The sequence below is a fragment of the Narcine bancroftii genome, chromosome 7 (genome assembly GCF_036971445.1).
Source record: "Narcine bancroftii isolate sNarBan1 chromosome 7, sNarBan1.hap1, whole genome shotgun sequence".
Taxonomy (NCBI): Eukaryota; Metazoa; Chordata; class Chondrichthyes; order Torpediniformes; family Narcinidae; genus Narcine; species Narcine bancroftii.
In genome coordinates, this window is record NC_091475.1 from 97802405 (window position 1) to 97821702 (window position 19298).

The following is a 19298-nucleotide window of genomic DNA, read 5'->3' on the forward strand; positions in this document are numbered from 1 at the left end:
ATCAAAGAAGTTCAGTGAAAATGAGGTTGTAATTTTTTTTCAGTTTTGTGTTTCAAGAAGGCCTACAGTTGATTAGGTTTTACTCAAGGTATGGTAATCACGTGCCTCATTAATGAAGTAAACAGATTACTTCTTCATTTTTTGTGAGTGCAGATGAGAGAGATATGGTGCAAGAGCTACTGTGCTACACTGCCATCTTCTGGACTTGGTTTCATATTCAGAGTACTTAAGTTTTGCTTGCAGTCTCGAACAAAGCTTAAAAACCTTCAGCAAATGTAAAAAAAAATCAATAACATTGAGACTGTCAACTATTGACATTAATATGGTGATGGGATTTCCATCAGGAATGAAGCATTTTAAGGTCTATAAAATAGCCATCAGGAAAGATGTTTATTCCTCCCCATTAAATATTGCCTCGTGAGTAAGATTTTAATGACCATGATTTTAAAAAAATAACACTGGGATCTCTCTCTGAAACTATTAAGAGAGATATCTGATCTCTTCTTTAGGTGTGTGATCTTCTTGACAAGATTTTCTTCTCTGCCCAAGCAACATTCAATGTAACTTATTTGGGGTTAGGTTTAAATAAAGGGTAGGATTAAAAATAATCTATCCAGTTTTCTTCTAGGATCAGGCCTGCAGGATTTTCCCATATCATGGAAAAAAGCAGGTGGATCTCTATGCTCAATAAACTTAGAACTCGTTAGCTGTTTATAATTTTTGATAATTTTCCTATAGTTTCAAGGAATAATCTCTTGTCACAAGATGAAAGGAAATGGCAGGAGAATATTTGAATCCCATGTTCTGCCATGGACAAATTGGCGATGTGGCTATTTCTATACAAAAAGCTAATGCTGGAATGTTCACACTGCCTGCAGAGGCATTGAACACTTCAATTAAAAATTCCAGAAGTTCCACCATATTGTTTGACTGCACTGTATAAGTTAGAATCCTTGATGCATCCTTTGGGAGCTACGTGGAATAACCCAGAATAAACATTGATCTTGTAAGTCCCCAAATCTCATTCATATTTTATTTATCGGCATACTGTAGTCAAGCATATGAGGGTGCATTAATCAAAAATCAAAATATTGCAGATGCTAGAAATCAGAAATAAAGTAGAAAGTCCTGAAAGAACTTAGTGCATCAGTTAGGATTTAAGAAGGGAAGTCATCATGAGAAGGGGAGTGGGCTTTAGAGAAGATGGAAAGTTGAACCAGGACATCACAAATAGAAAGGTCTCTAGAACTCTGGAAGGGGAGGAGATCAGAGAATGTGTCTGGTGGTAGCATCTTTTTGGAAGTGTCTGATATTACAGTTGCACGTCGACTGCTGAGATGGAAGGTAAGGATAAAGAGAAGCCTAAATGGTTCCCAATGGCAGGACAAAGAGTAATAGGGTGAAATATAAAACAGATTTATTTGGTAGCCCTGTCAAATATGGTGAAGGGGAGAAAGAAAGAGTGGATAACGGAAAGCTTTCTGGAAGAGCTGTTATGGAGGAAGGTCTGCCAAAACTGATATGATGGAATATTGAGATTTGCATGAATTCTCACTGAATTTGCTATGCAACTTATTTTCTAGGCAATTAGTTCACATAAATAGCAACATTTTAGCTGAAGCATTGACACATGGAGTTCTTGCTCAATACAATGGGCATGTAAATTAATAGAAACGAAGAGCATTGAATTCGTTTAGATTTTAAGGGAATTATTCACACTATCAAAGCTGAAGTGTTTTGTGGTGCTGAGAAATAAAATGCTTCTGATATTCTTCAAGTATTCAGTGAAGTTTTGATATTTTTTGTGAGCTGTTTTCCATAAGCTAATGAATTTTTCCTGTTTGCCATAATTTATGATGCTTTTGTTGCCTCAGTTCTTAGCATTTGATACAATTTCCCACGAAGTTTACAGGAAGAAACCCAATGCCTTTCCACTTCCTATCATTGATTCTCACAGAACCTGGGAGCTGCCCACTCCCCCACACTTTGTGATGTGACTGGGTTGGAGAACTGGTAGTCTCTGTTCTCTGACACTTCCTTCCTTAGATCTGAACAGAGACAGTCGCCGTTACACAAATGCAGTCATGCAGAGACTGTCACACAGCCTGTCGTATTTTCATCGTCAGAGAAACACAATGCCTGGCACCGACAGTTATGTCACATATGATTGTATCCATGAATATGATTTCTAACTTGCTCATTTTCCCTAGATTGTATGCAAGATGCACATTAAAGTTAATGTCACATAATACTACATTTAGAATGTAACAGAAATGAAATTCTTTAACTTTTCTCTACAGTAAGGTAGCCAGAGAGTTGTCATTTTGTTAATTGCTTAAATGGCACTAACTTACTAATAGAAGCAATCTGCCTCTATCAGCTATTGTACAACTGTATGACTATGTAATGCATTTATTTCCTCGAAATAAGTTATCATCTGTGACATGTAAATACATCTCAGTTAGAATTGAACAGGCAAATTCCATGAAATGATCAGCTTGCTATTATATTTGCTCTGCTGAATTACCTAGTGATGATCGTGATTGACACTGGATGGGCAATGGCCAGCAGCATTCATGTACCTGACTGGAGACTGGTGCTCTCTCTTGCTGGTATTGTTGAATCTTGGGAGAGTCTCTTTCTGCTGTATGCTTGGTTATTCACTCTGCAGCCAGAATTACAGACTATTTGGAAGAATTCAGGAAGCAAGTACACAAAGGGCAGTTTGAACCAAAAGTGCCTCTGAGATCTTTGATTCATTCTGTTATATTCAACCACCACATTGAAGACCACACAGAATGTGGCAATTCTTTTCAGGACAATCAAGGGTGGCAATAGGCCTTTTCGTGCCAGGCCTCCACCTGAAAGCCAGCTACAAACGCAGAGGGAAAACATAAAACTTACCTTTCGTGGGGTAGCCCTAAAAGGCTGCTCTTGTGCAACATTTATGTAGAGCAGTGCCTCGTAGCGCCCTCCGGAGCCGAAGGAGGCCAGACACAGAGAGCGGTCCCAAAGGCTGAAGCACCCCGGTGAAGCTGTCACCGCCCATACTGTCTGCCCCCTGATGGCTCCTGCTGACCACCCCTGCCCTAATGGCTCCCGCTGCCTGACGGCTCCTGCCAGCTGTCCCTGCCCTGACAGATCCTGCTGACTGGCCGTGCCTTGAGGAAGGAGAGGGTGAGTGGGGAGATTGGTCGTGGGCTTGATGGCGTCATCAGTTCGCTCCTAACCAGCCGCTTGCAGCAGCTATACATTCATGTGGGGCGGCGGGGCTCAGCAATCCACCGACTATCCTTCCCCAAAAGGGATTGCAGTTGGCACCTTGGAGACGACTTTGGCACCTTCAAGAAAGCATCAAAAAATACTTGGGAAAACCTCGGATTTCTGTTGAAAAAGAAGATGATTATCCTCTTCTAGGACGAGAAAAAGAGATGAGGATTTTCCACAAGGCCTTGAGAAATTTTGTTGCAGCAAAGACTGAACAGTCAGATTGTTGCCAGGTTATTATGTTTGAGGGGACAGTTGGCTATGGAAAAAGCAGACTCCTAGCTGAAATCATCCATACTTCACAAGCAGACGAAATGAGAAAATTGTGATTCTGTGGTGGCCCTTCACAGCTCCCCCACAGGGCCTCACAAAATGAAAGACGAATGCAACGATCCAGCATGCTTCACAAGGCCTGCAGCACTGCCCTCCACTTGGCCACGACCAAAAGAGCTCAACTGGCTTATCAGGGAAAGCGGATCACAAATACACCAAACAGTATTGAGAGGATTTTGACCACAACCCTCATCTTGAGAATAAAAGCAGGGCTGTGAGCCCAATAAAGCTCAGTGTTAAGTACAAAAAAAAAGAAAGTAAGTCCCCCGGCGTAAGGGTAGAGAATCTCTGCCTTTATAGTCGTGCTTTTTCTTTGTCTGAAAGGGCCTATTATCTGATTTCCCAGTGATGTCCCCATTTTGAGAATGAATGAAAACATATAATGCTTTTATAAAATTGTTCTTAAATATCAAGGGTGTGACTCCCTTACAGACGTTTTGTTCAGCTTCCCTGGTTAGCTCTCTGAAGATTTCATGATAGTTGCCCTCCTGCAGTCTGCCATCTGCTGCCAGTCTCCTCTCAATGCATTCCTTACCTGCTTTTGGCCATGATAATTGCCAAACATTCCAGGCTGCTTCAACCATCCAAAGCAGTTGGAAATTAAACCTCTTAGCAAACAAATTAAAATAAACTGGTCAAAAGAGACAGCATAAAAATATAAGACAGGATATAGTGAACCCCTCCCTCCCAGCCCATAAATCATCAACACCATTAACACACTCTAATGAATAACAGATTTTTAAGGAGTCATATTTATAAATGCAATCAATAGTGGATGAGTCCCAGAGCAAGTTAGCACAGGAGCCAGGTGCATGTCCAACTTAATTTGGGGGTGAAAACATATGTGTGCACATTGTTTCCTTTGAATTAGACAAGATGGGAGGTGAAGCATAAAGATCTGTCCTGAAAATATGTTGAGATAGTCCTACAACAGTTTTTCATTTTCGATTAATTTTTGAGACTTCTACTGGCAGCATTCTTGGCAAGGTTATTACATTTGCACACGAGCCAGCGACTTAATTGCTTTCTTGCTGTGGAGAAGTAAGGTTGTTTTTTTTATTGCCGAAGTTTGCTTAATCTCCTACTTACACCAAAGGCAGTGTCATCTGAAACAGTTTCTTTTTTTTCTCATTTTTCACCTATCGTAAATTTGGATTTTTAAGGATTAGCTCATATTTGGTTCATAGCGTAAGACCAAGCAGATTGAAGTAATGCTTAATTCCAAATACTTTGCATTCTTCACACATAAAGGTCAGAATCATGACCCACACAGATTAATTCTCAGGGGATAATGACATTCTGGAATGTTCCCAGTTATCAACATTATTTATTTATTTTTTTAAAGATCATCTATCACATTGAAATGCAATGGGAAAGGCATGGTAAAGCTTTGCTGTGCCAAAACATGTAAATTACTTTTATCAGCTGGGAATTAAAAGTAGAGATCAGAGATAGCCATTAAAAAAATTTTTTGGGCCATGTAGTTCACCTGTAGAAACCATAATTTGAGGTCTTCAACATAAAAATAAAATCACTCAAAATGTAAAATATGCTTAAAAGGAGTTATGTTTCTTAGTCTTCTGCACAAAAGGCTGAACTGTACTTATATCGTTGTTGACATGAGAGGATAAAATTAGATTGTATGGTATGGATGATGGTGAACTGGCAGTTCATCTTGCTGAATTTTATGTTCATTGACTTCAATGACACAAACTCTGATCCATGCTACCACTTACACTTCTACTGCACCCACAGGATGTCATTTATTAGTCAAATCACCGTTATTCAATATTCTTCCCTCATACTAATAAATAAGTGTGAAGAAAAACATTATAACCATATAACAATTACAACACGGAAACAGGACAGATTGGCCCTTCTAGTCCGCACTGATCCAAGTACCCTCCTCTCATCCCACTTACCAGCACTCTGCCCATATCCCTCCAGCCCCCTCCCATCCATATACTTATCCAATACTTTCTTAAATGACAAAATTGACCCTGCCTCCACCACCTTTCCCAGAAGCCCATTCCACACAGTAACCACTCTCTGAGTAAGGAAAATCCCCCTCATGTTACTCCTAAACCTTTGCCCGTCAACTCTCAACCCATGACCTCTTGTATCCATCTTTCCTACTCTCAATGGGAAAAGCCTTTCCACATCAACTCTATCTATCCCTCTCATTATCTTAAACACCTCTATCAAATCCCCTCTCAGCCTTCTGCATTCCAAAGAATAAAGACCTAATTTGCTCAATCTTTCCTTGTATTCCAGATGCTGAAACCCAGGCAACATTTTTGTAAATCTTCTCTGCACCCTCTCTATCTTGTTAATATCCTTCCTATAAATCGGTGACCAGAACTGCACACAGTACTCTAAATTTGGCCTCACCAATGCCTTGTACAGTTTCATCATTACTTCCCAACTCCAATATTCTATGCACTGATTTATATAGGCAAGCATACTAAAGGCCTTCTTCACCACCCTATCCACATGCGCTCCTACCTTCAGGGAACAACGCACCATTATTCCTAGATCTTTCTGCTCCACTGCATTCTTCAATGTCCTCCCATTAACCACATATGTCTTGCTTTGATTATTCTTTCCAAAATGAAGCACCTCACCCTTATCAGCATTAAACTCCATCTGCCATCTTTCTGCCCACTCCTCTTAGTGGTTTAAATCTTTGAAAACCCTCTTCATCATCCACAATTCCCCCTAAAGACAGAGCCAAACATACTTAAAGCTAACAGACCTATAGTCTTAATTCATCTAGAATGGGAGGAACAATATCAAAGCTAATAGGTAGAGGAGGCTCCAGGAAATGCCCACCTTCTAAACAGCAGAACCCAACTCATGGGTACTTGAGGCAAGATGGACTTATTGTCAACCTTGTTCAACGAGAACTGTCAAATAGATGATCCAAGGGATCCTTACCAACATACAAGTTTTTTTAAAATTTGATTTATTCCATGTGATGACAAGAAATGGCTGGCAGCAATAGTGACACCATTGGAAGAGGGTCCAGAAAACATTGCAGCTGTAACACAAAATATCTGCACTCCAGGATAGTTGTGCCCCCAGCCAAGCTGTTTGATAGATATAACACTGGCATTTATTTGCCAGAGTGGAAAATTGCAGATCCATGAGCCATTTACAAAAATGCAGGACAAGTCCACTGGGACTAAATACCTCCCAATAAATATTATTCTCTCAGCGAACAACAATTATAAATCGTATTAGCAGTACTTTAAGCAGCCAATCACCAATAACCTGCTCACTACTGTCCTGTTTATGGCTCTCCAGGACCACATGGCTCCAGATCTTATCCAACGTGTAGTAAACAAGTGCATTTCAGAAGAGAGATGAGATTCACTACTCATGACATTAAGCCAGCCTTTGACCAAGTGTGGCATAGAGGCAACTAATAATAATGTCAATGAGTGTTAAGGAGAAAATACTGCAATGATCAAGTCATACCCTGCTCACAGTGGGGTACAGTTGCTGCAGAGCATTAGATTAGAGGTCATTCCATAGGCCCATAAGAGTCACAGAGAGGTCTCCGTCTTCCTCTCATCGATGGGATTTACAGGGATCATCGTCTAAAGCAGCATTTCCCAAATTTGGTTCCGCAGAAGAAATGGGTAGTAATAGCTAAAATTTGTAATAACTTTTTATTTTATTTAAATTTCAATTACTTTTTACCCATATTTCTAAATAGTTGCCTTGATGCTAACAAAACAAAATGGCATCTTGAGGCCTGATGTCAGCAGCTCAGACATCAGTGAAGACATTAAACTTCAAGACAGCAATATCAACCAATGAGACTCAGATTTATTTTGGCACGAGGCTAGCCACATTTTGAAAATTTAAACTGAAAGATATTCCATATGTGCAATACAATGGGAAAGGCTTTCGCTCTGACTCTGTGATTTTTGTGTTCCCTCCCACTCACTCGCTCCCTCCCCTCCTTGCTCACTCATTCGATCCCTCCCTCACCCTTCTCACTCACTCACTCCCTCCCCTCCTTGCTCACTCCCTCCCTTGCTCACTCCCTCCCTCGCTCCCACCCCTCCTTACTCACTCGTTTCCTCCTCTCCTCACTCCCTCCCCTAATTGCTCACTTACTCGGTCCCTCCATCCTCCTCACTTGTTCCCTCCATCCCCCTCACTTGTTCCTTCCCTCCCCCTTGCTTGCTCCCTCTCTCATTGCTCACCTGCTCTCTCCCTCTCTTTTTCACTCGCTCGCTCACTCCCTCCCCCTCTCGCTCATTTGCTCCATCCCCATCTCTCATTCACTCACTCTCTCCCTTGCCCCCTCCCTCTCACTGAGATTGGTGTGGGAATTGGTGATGGACTTGGCATGGGCTCTGGAATAGCACTGGTCAGGACCAGAACCTGTGTTGATAGAGGTATCGGGGGCTACGGTATGTTTGCAGTCAGGGTCACTGGTAGAGGTGACAGTGGCTCCAGCACCTGGTCGGTGGGGATGGGGGTTAGTGGTGGAGATGTTGGAAGGCTGGGTCTGTGGACAGCAGGGGCCGGGATGCAAACCCACTTTGGAGGCATCAGGAGCTCCACCTGCGGGCAGCCAAAGCTGAGGTAGGTACCTGCCTCAGAGGCGTTGGGAGATCTGACGTGGTTGGGTGGGGATGGGTTGGAAACTTGCTTCTGGAAGGTGGGTGATGGTGGGCATTTGATATTTGTATTTGCAATTTGATTAATATTCAGTTGAAACAAAATAATAATATTCTGGATTATGGCAAGCACTATCTCAGATTGCTTACTGTTTAACAAAAATAATTTTATTTAAATTAGACTCAACTGCATTCGAATCAGAAATTGACACCATTTTACTTCGGCTGCTGGTTTGTAACTACACGGTTCTGTGATTTCCAAGTGCTCCTAAAAAGGGTTCTGTAAGCTAAACAGTTTGGGAAGCCCTGGTCTAACAAGGTCTCACAAAATTAGTGAGGACTCCTACCATCCTGTACATTACATCAATACAGGAATATCAGAGCTAGAATCACCAGGCAGCTTCTTCCCACAGGCAGTCTGTGAACTGCACATACAAACCCTTAATGATTCAACTATTTATTTAACAGTAATATTTCTGCATTTTAATATTTGTATATACAATAAGTACTGTTCATATAGTGTAGGTATCATTTATCTGTATGTCTGTTCGTCTGTTTGCGATGTGTTGCACCAAGGAACGGAGAATGCTGTTTTGTCAAGTTGAACGTGTACAACTGGATGAAAAATAAACCTGAACTTGAGTTGTGATTATTGGATATTAATCCTACCAGCACTTGAACAATGTTTAGTTACTTTCACAACTCCTCAACACTTGAAGCAGATCATGTTTTCACTCAGTGGCTGTCTGATAAGAGGCAAGAAATCTACCAATCTGTCAGATGATGACTATTTCCATCACCCACCCACCTTTGTTATTTAATGGGATATTATCATTGCCAAGTCCCCCACCATCAAAGCCTTGGGAATCACTGTTGACCAGAAACCCAGCTATATAAATTTTTTTAAAAAACAAGGCAAACAAGGCAAACACTTCTGATACCTCAAAGCTTCTCCACGTACAACACGCAAGTCAAGAGCCTAATGAAATACTGGCATTTGCTCGTAGGTCCAACAACTCTCAAGAAGCTCAGCATCAGCAAGACACATCAGCCTTCCTGACTCCACCCAGTCCTCCACATCCAGAGCACTGTGACTGCAAGGTGCACCATTTGCAATGAACGCTGCAATTAAGTGCCTCAGCTACACCAGCTCCCAAATCTACAACCTCTACTACCAAGAATTACAAGGATAACATAGTGCACAAAGTGTACAAAGTGAAGGGAGGACAGTTTAGGGGAGACATCAGGGGTAAACACAGAGAGTTGTGGGTGTCTGGGTGGAGGAGGCTGGAATAGGGGATTAAGACAGACAAGAGTTCAGTTTTTTTTTGGTAGCTATATATGGGTTGCCGCAAAATTGTGGACAGAAGGGTCTGTACTGTGCTATTATGTCCTATGCAATAGGTGCAGGCTCCCCTCCAAATCACCCACTATCCTAATTTGAAATGTATCTTCAGTCCTCTATTATTTCTGGAACTCTTGACTAAATAGCAATGTGGGGGGATGCAGTGTCTCAAGAAAAATAGTTCATCCCTTATATTTTGAAGGGAAACTATAGACAATAAATCCTGGCCTTGCCAGCAATGCAATATCTTGAAAAATTAATTAAGAAAATAAAAGCTAAATGTTAGAATTAGAGGGTGACCTTAAATTATGAAGATCACAAATTGAAAATCTCTCTGTGATTCCAACATATGCTTTCCAAGCAAGGATAATTATGCTGTGTTGCTATAGCAGCTAGACAATGATGTAATTATGATATCTTCAGAAGACATGATAACAAATCTTTCACCAAAACAAACACAGTGGTTCGGCACACAATTGATAACTGCTCCTAATGGTACTGCTTTGCATATCAGTGACTTTTGTTCTTCTTTTATTCACAGACTTTTGAATTTTTATAACAAACACCCAGTTAATTAACATGTTGCCTGTTTCCTTGTGAAAGGCTGTGGGTGCACTGGGAATGTAGGTCTTCAATTGCTTATATTTAACTTTCAAAAGGAAAGAAAGATGTGAAAAAAAATTCCAATCATGCTTATATAATGACAAGTTTGCACTTTTATCAAGGGTTTCCCCATATTTTGAAGAGGTCCAGTACTGATCTTGCTGTGCAGTATTAAATGATGGCCAGCATCGTGTTACTGAACTATTTTTAATCGGAGAGAAAAACTCACCCTGAACATGGGCAATGTCACCACCTTCTGGTCAGTCCCACAGATTGAAGAGTTTGAAATTACCTTTGGGGCCAGAGTTCCTTGCTGCAAGTGAAGCTTTGCCAGCTGGCTCAAATAATCATCTCTGCCTTCACTATCAATTCTGACCACCTGCAAGTAATAAGAATTTGTTTCACAGGAGCTGTGCATTTGGTGAAGTGAAACAAAAATTGTAAATGTGGGAAGGGTGCTCCTTCTCAACAGTGGTTATCAAGGAAACACAAGGACAGATGCTGGAAACACAATGAAACATAAGGATGCTGGAAGATAAAGGAAAAAAAAAGGACAACTGCTGGAACTTTGAACAGACAATGAGAGGGAGGAAAGACTCTCACTACTTGACTGTCCATTTCTTTTCATAGTCTTTGCCTAACCTACTGAGTCCCTCTATTCTCTCACAATTTGAATCTGGTCATCAAGTATGAAGTAATTTTAGTGTGGCTATATTGGCTCAGGTATGGCAGGTACCCTGTTCTTGCTCCGTGGTAGACATATAGCCACCGCACATTTCATCCAATGATCTAAAATAGGTTGTGTCCATTGGGCCATGGTGTACACGTCTCCATAGGAAAATGAGAGAGATGCACTCTCATGGTCCTCATATTGATGGCCACCTTTATACACAAGGGTACATAAGCAATATGCATCACAATGCTATGAGTCTTGTCATCAATGCTGACAAAAATGGAACTGGTCTTGATGATATACAATGTTCCATTCAGATGGGCCTTGCCATACAATGTAAAAATATTTTTGCAGAAAAAACATCCATAACTGCAGGTCCATCAGTCAGTACTCAATGTGGAATGTCCTGGAAGAAGATCATGATGGATCATGTGGGGTAGTTTCTAGGTCATTTAGCAGGATGCATTGTTTGGCTAGAAGTGAAAGAGGACCTTTCCATCAGATCTGACCTCCGCACTTGGTGTCTCATTCCTGCCACATATTGCCCCCTAAATGGTTGAGGTTATTGCCCATGTTATACTGGAGTGCAGTAAGAAAAAAACATCAAGGACAGGTTGTTAGAGAGCCAGTGTCCTGTGGATATTAAGTAAAAGGCCCTTCCACTTAATGAATGGTGGCTTAGTGCTTGTGCAAACAAATGCAATTTTGCCTGCATACTGTAGCGTGACTATTGAGCTTCAGGAGTTCTTTGTTTTAGAATGTTGTCATCTTAGTTTAAATAATTTCTTATTTGTTTTGAAGATTGATTCTTCTTCCACATGTACATTTTAGTGGTGAGCAGAAATAATATATTGTTGGGGCCTTGGTTGATAACAGCATTCTGTGAAATTGGTTTTGCTGTTGACTGGTTAGTTAAGAAGATGGCTTGTTTTACGAAAACAAGTAGTATTCAGGTCTGACACTAATGGGATTGTTCATGAGAGATTCCAGTGGAAGTTGCCTGTGGTTCTTTTAACTTTGGCTAGTTGTTGCACACCAATTATCATATGGGCTTCACAGAGAAAGATCTCGATCCCGTGGAATAAGGACCAGGATAGGTTTCACTTTACAGCATAGGTTTCATTATTCGCATAGGAGTGAACACATGTATTTCCTCCATTTAGCAATTGAACAATCATACACACACAAACACACTCAATTGATCTACTGAAATAATTGGGAAAAATGACATGAGCCCAAAGGACCCAAATTCCAGCAGCAATAGAAATTCACCAAGACAAATAGCTACTTAAACAAATGTTGCTTTTAATTATCTTTAAACATGAAAACAGGATCAAACTCTAACTATTAACAACCCCCTTCTAATTCTAAACACACATGTATGTAATGTGTGTGTAGGTTCAGAAAAGTTCTTTGATTCACAGTCCAATCTCACTTCTCATTCCTCCAAGTTCACTGGTTGCAGGCAATTCTTATACTATGCACAGAATTTAACATTTATGAATTTCACCAGCTTGGGTGTTTGAAAGGTAAATGGCTACTTGTCAGTTTTCAGAGAGAGATTTGTTTCTCATTGGACATCCACAACTGATTCCTTCCAATCCGCCACTTCAGTTTCTTGCCAAAGAAACTTGCTCCATCAGGGTTTTCAAGATGATAACCTCTTTCTTTCAAATCACCACAGAGCTCCTTTTTGTTTCCCTTATTTCAAGTGAAACATACAAGAGGAGATGGCTGGCTGTATAATGTTTCACTTGAAATGAACCACAAAAGCTTTGTACAGGCTGAACTAAGAACTCACAACCTGTTTTCAAAATTGTGTTTTTCCACAAGCTTGTCATGTTCTAGTCCCAGCTGCTGCTGAACTGTAGAACTGAATTCTCTCTCACACAGAGAAAAGCTTGCAAAACCACACGACCTTCCAAGAACAGCAAACTGCATTCAGACAGACTGCGGCACTGGACCTAATCTTCCAAGTTCGTTCATCTGTTGCTTTCCAAAACAATAATCCATTACTCCACAGCATGTCCAATTAACACCTACTTATAAAGTCTCTATAGGCATTCTTCAAAGTTTTTGCAAAGACACTCTGAGCCTGGACTGTCTGGCTTGAGCAGAGCGCTGGCATTTTAAATGAGATCTATTTTGAAGTGCTTGTATTGGTTTGTGACCTACACTATATAAAAAAACCCCACAATTTATCTTCCAAAAAACGAGCTATACATATATCTGATAAATGTGAATTATGAGCCAGAAATCAAGAAAAAAGTTTTATGGAGACAATTTTCCCATCTTTCAGCCATATTCAAAAATGGTGAAAGGGATCAAAATCCAGAGATTTTTATTTATGAAGGGTTTGAAAATTTGAATCAAATATTTTTTTTTTAATTTGGAATGAAATATCATCATATTCTCAGACACTACCTGCGAACTATCCTCCTGCACTTTATGGCCACAGTCATTCAGAATGAAAATGAAATTCATGACCAGCTCAACAATAAGAAATTGACTTGTATGAATACAAATGCTAATGTGGATCAGTTTTACATTGGCATGTATCAGAAATCACAATGTTTAAAGTGTGGATGAATTGAGTTATTTTTTATGTTGATCATTAAGGTTCTGGTTTATCTAAAGCAATCACTCTTGCTTCTTAAATTTGTATTTGTCACTTAAACAATGTAGGCAATTTATTTAATTAAGATTGGTTTGAACTCTTGTTGGATAGTTGAGATAGGAGATTATAGGGAAAAACAAAGGGCATGGCTGAAACTTAAACCCCATTTTCCATGTCTGTCAGTCAATTATTTGTAATATTTATTGTTATTTAGTCTGTAATAAATGTAAGAAGTTTAGAATGTGATTTGATGGGTGTCAAAACAATTTCCCACTGAGACTACTTTGAGAAAAATATGACGCATTCAATTGCTGTTTAGCTCTGTGATTTTGATATTTCTTTTGTTATCACTCAACCAATCCGCATGCTTGAAAAAGATCAAAGTCAGTGATAAGACTGAGGCTGTCTAGATACAGCAACAGCTCAGGCATTTTCACACACCCAATGAACATGTTGCCCGTGGATTTGAGCCAGACACAAATCTGAAGTTTAGGTTGCACGAACCGCAGACAATAAACTAATCCAGTGATTACAATTAAACTGAAAATGTTGCAGGGAAGTTAAAGCAAAATGTTTTTGAATAACTTTTAGTTTCTAGTTACCCAACAAAACTATTTTAAATTGAAGGCTAAAATTATTGAAATAAACAGAATCCTGAAATATAATGGTGATATTTGACATCTATAGGTTGGAAGTTTGTCCTCCACTCGGTCAGATAAGGTGTTGAAGCCAAACAATTAACAGTGCATTAAGGGATATTTCCAATGACTATTTCTGTAATTGATCCACCACTGATTAACTCAAAGGAGTCTCAAGATCCATGGATTAGCATTTATTTTACACACTTTCTGCTTTGGGGAGTATGTACATAAAAGAAAATTACTAAAGCCCTGGAATGGGGTGAAGGTTGGCTTAGTAGAATCCAGCAGTGAGAAGATTGAACCATTTGGATTCTTGACCTGGAACTGGAGGCACAGTGAGTGGAGATCAGGATCTGAACCTTCCTCTTTTCTCCTCTTGGCACAGTTTAGCCTTATGCTCATTACATCATTATTGGGATTCTTTGGTCATTTTCATTCTCTATTCAGACAGCTTGTTTTCAAGTTGTACAGATCTAGCATTTATAGTGAACAGAAAGCATAACACTTTTTATGGAGAAAAGAGGTGATGGGATTCAGAGCTGGCTCACTGGATTTGGATGGGGGAATTGCTGGGATCATTATGGGAGTCAACTTCAGAAAAATGGAGAGTTCCCAAGATATGTGTGTGTGTGTGTGTGTGTGTGTGTGTGTGTGTGTGTGTGTGTGTGTGTGTGTGTGTGTGTGTGTGTGTGTGTGTGTGTGTGTGGGTCTCTCTCTCTCTCTCTCTCTCCTTACTGTTTAAGCAGAGAGGAGAATACTCCTTACTGTTTAAGCAGAGAGGAGAATAGTTACAAAAACAGACAGAAGGGGACCTATCAATGCGCACATATTTTTAGGTATGGATTCAACTTAAAATATTAGTCACCCAAAGACACAAAGAAGCAGGAATCTTACATAATGTTCAGATTTTAAAAATAGGTGACATTTACCATGTCTGAAAGCTTTCCTCAAATTGTTGGAGTTATAATTATAATCAGGCTGCATGCAAAATGAAAGTCTGCAGAGATTTTTTTTCATTTGCTTATAACAGTAATTAGGGTGATGTGTGATTGACACATTGTTAACATGATTTCAAGTACATTTCAATAAAAGAACCAATTTTAACCTCCAAACAGTTTGTGCTCAACCTTCAAACAGATAAAAGTTTTAGATGAGATAAATTATATGTTAACTAGCAAGCATCCAGCTGTCATTCTGACCAATATTTAAGAATTTTTATGACTGCTGCTAAAATTGCACTTTTAGTTAAATCACATATTACTATCTATAGAATACTTCACTGATTTAAATAAAAGATTAATTACATGCCAAGCCTCTGCAATGATTTAGTTGTGTTACCTGATGAACATAAACCCATTGCTAATCAAGCTTCCACATTTGCTTTGTCCCTATATATCTTTAGAATTCATCATCATCCAGAATTGGAAGCTTGGAATCATTATTTTTGATGTGCACTACTCCCATGCATCATACTCTATATTAAATATCAATGATTCATCTGTACTATTGGAAAACACAAACTGTCAGAATGGGAGAATAGTCTGCAAATGGGAATAGCATCCTAATAATGCGAGACACCAATTTCCTCCCCTCCTACCCACCCAGAGGGTTTTCTTTCTTTAAAGAAATTGGGGATTATGATACACAAAGATAATTTTAGATTTCCTATATTATGCAGGAAGTTGGAGAAATATTAACATTTATTGAATTTACCATGTCTAATCACACAATGATGCAGGCACATTATCCTGTCACTAATTTTCATTGGTACTCAGCATCTGATGCCTCTTATATCAGTGTCCAACAATAGTTGCTCAACATTGATGGATTCCATTTGCCCTGATACCACTTTTCCTTGGTTGCAATGTGCTGGTGAATCCTTTACCGTGTTTGTCATTGACTGCAAGATATTTTCAATATCATGTTGCACTTCATAGGCTTGTAGGCTTGAAGACTTAAAATATGCCAGGAAATCAAAGTTATATACGTCTAAACCTTCCTGGCTAACATCCCAAGTGAGACCTTTACAAAGGCCATGGAGACAACATCTACAGTCTTTCCTTCATCAACTTTTCTGTTAACATCCTCAAAAAACTCTATCGGTTTGGTTAAACATGATCTACCACGCAAAGAGCCATGTTGATTATCCCTAATCAGTTTCTAGACATCCAAGTAATTGTATATCCAATCTCTCAGAATACCTTCCAAACATTTACCTACTACTGATGTCAGGCTCATCAGCCTATAATTTCTAGGGTTACTTTTGGAGCCATTTTTTAAACAATGGAATAATGTGAGCTACCCTCCAATCCTCTGGCACAAGACCCTTGGCTAAGGAAATTTTAAATATTCCTGCCAGAGTCCCTGCAATTTCTACACTAGCCTCCATCAAGGCCTGAAGAAATATCTTGTCAGGCCCTGGGGATTTATCCACCCTTAATTGCTTTAAAACAGTAAGCACTTCCTCCTCTGTAATCTGTATAGATTATTTGACCTCACTGCTTGTTTTTCTTACTTTCCATGACTATGTGGCCATTTTCTGAGTAAATGCTGATGAAACAAAACCATTTAAGATCTCCCCCATCTCATTTGGCTCCATGCAAAAGCAGACTACTCTGATCTACAAGGGGGTCAATTTGTTCCTTACTAACCATGTTTAGGGAATTATGTATCTGAATTCTCAGATCCCTCTGATGCACCACACTCCTCAGTGCCTTACCATTTACCAGTGCTCTTAATATACCTGTAGAAACCTATAGGAATTTCCTTTATATTGTCTGCAAAGTAACCTCATGTTTTCTTTTAGCCTTCCAGATTTCTTCCTTGTGGTTTTTCTTGCATTTTATATTCTCCTCAGGTACTGTACTTCATATGCTCCATTTTGCCTATACCTGCTATGTACCGCTCCCTTCTTCCTAACCAGATCTTCAATATCCCTCAAAACCAAGGATCTCCCTGACAGCATACATACTCTTTATTCTCAAAATTTCACCTTTGAACATCCTCCACTTACCTCGCACAACCTTACCGAAAACAACTTATATGGTTCGGTGCAGACTAGAAGGGCCTAATGGCCTGTTTCCGTGCTGTAAATTGTTATGTTATGTTATGTTATATATCTGATGAACACTACTTGATATGAAAGTTTTAAGGTGATTTTCATGATCAGCAGCCCAAAATCTGTCAAATACACCCATAAAGTGTTCAGGAAGAAAAAAATTGTTGTCCAGTGTAATTTGGCTGAAGGCCAAATTGTGCATTGTGTTTGAGGAGAAGAACAAAATCTCATATCTCAATGACAAATAAAACATTGGGGTTGAGGTCCTGCAAAGTAGGTGAATGCAAACTCAAGACTGAATACTCCATAATGACAAGGAGGAATTGCTTCATTTTTGGATTGTCAAGATCATTCCAGATGAAGAAAAAAGGTTTAATTCAGTTGCACATTAACAATGGTGGACCATTACTTTAAAGAGGGCAGACTCCAATAAAGTAACAGCAGTCGAGATCCTTGCACATGAGACTTGGGATAATCATTGCATTTTTTTTGATCATTTTATTTAATTTTCCCCATACATGTAATTAATACACCATCTACAACACATTTAAATTGAAGACGTTTCATTCATTACATGGTTACAACACCTCCCTCAAAAAAAATTATTATATTTATCTTGTATATATAGGGAAGAAAGAAAAAGATAGCACCATGGATTGCTTGGAGTATCACTCCCCAACACACTGGAATTAAGTTTATAGGATCAAGGAAGAATGTTAACACAAGTTTCAAGAGGCTGGAAGAACATTTCTATGTATTCATACCTAAAACTTGCACATACAGGCTCACATTTTGCAAAATATAGAAAATATATTTCTATAATTAGAAGTATTTTTTTTTCTAAAAGAATACAGATTTGAATTTCTGCATTCCATCTTCCCATACCTAAACATGAATCTGATTTCCAAGTCACTGCAATACATCCTGAGAGTAAGGTGAAATTTTAACAAATTTTGTTTGATATATAGATAATTTCAACTTAGATGTTGTTCCTTCCATATTCCCCAATAGGAATAAATCTGGGTTTAATAGAAATACTGTACCTGTAACTTATTCTAAAAAGTTCCCCAAATCCACCCAAAGGTTTTACTTTGAGCATGACCAAGTTGAATGTAAGTACCTATCCCTTCACTACATCTAAAACATTAATCTGACAAATGTGATTTCATTCTTTTCAATTTTTGTGGTGTTAAATATAACTAATAAGAAATTATACTGAACTAATCTATATCTTAGATTAATAGTATTTGTCATACAGTATTGTTAGATCTGAGCATCTTTGCTCATCAATTGTAGTATTCAAATCCAGCTCCCATTTCTGTCTACCTCAGTGGTTCTCAACCATTTTCTTTCCACTCACATACCACTTTAGGTAATCCCTATGCCATAAGTGCTCTGTGATTAGTAGAGATGGCTTAAGGTGGGATGTGGGTGGAAAGAAAATGGTTGAGAATCACTGCTCTAGACCCAATTGTTACTGAAATATTTTGCTTGAGGAAAATGGTCATTGGTCCATTTCCTTTGGAGTTATGAAACCATGCACATAACGAGTCAATTAGATAGGATTAAAACAGTGATTTTCAAACTTTTTCTTTCCACCCACATACCATCTTAAGCAATCCCTTACTATTCACAGAGCATCTATGGCATAGGGGATACTTAAGTAGTATGTGAGTGGAAAGAAAAAAGGTTGAGAATCACTGGTCTAGATTTATGCACTCCTCCTTTATTAAGGGCTTATCTCATTGGCCTGGAGACTAGGTGGTGACTAGAGTCTCCGCTGAAGTCTCCATCAGTTGCGGCCACATCACGGAGACTAATTTTGTCCGCAACATGCTGGAGACCGAGGAGACTGCGGCGATGCTGCTGGACTTAGAGACCATGTGACTGAGCGCATGCTGGCATCATAGAGATGCCTTCACTCCTGGTCCAAGTCACAGGTACATCCCGGTCAAGGTCTTCCTCAACTGGTACTTGTTCCTGCTGCTGTTGCTGCTGCTCCTTTTACTGCCTTGGAAGATGCCCCACCATCTTGTTGCCAGGGAACAGCTCCAACCCCAGAGTTGTACTGGGTCAGGTACTCTCTCTGATTCTTGGGAACAGACAGCATGTTACTTCCTCTTC

At 39.4% G+C, this 19298-nt stretch overlaps 1 long non-coding RNA gene across 3 annotated transcripts in view; it reads right to left on the minus strand.

The window, feature by feature from the left end:
• Positions 1–19298, minus strand: part of LOC138739132 (uncharacterized) — a 225559-nt gene that overhangs the window by 15230 nt on the left and 191031 nt on the right. The window lies entirely within an intron of this gene.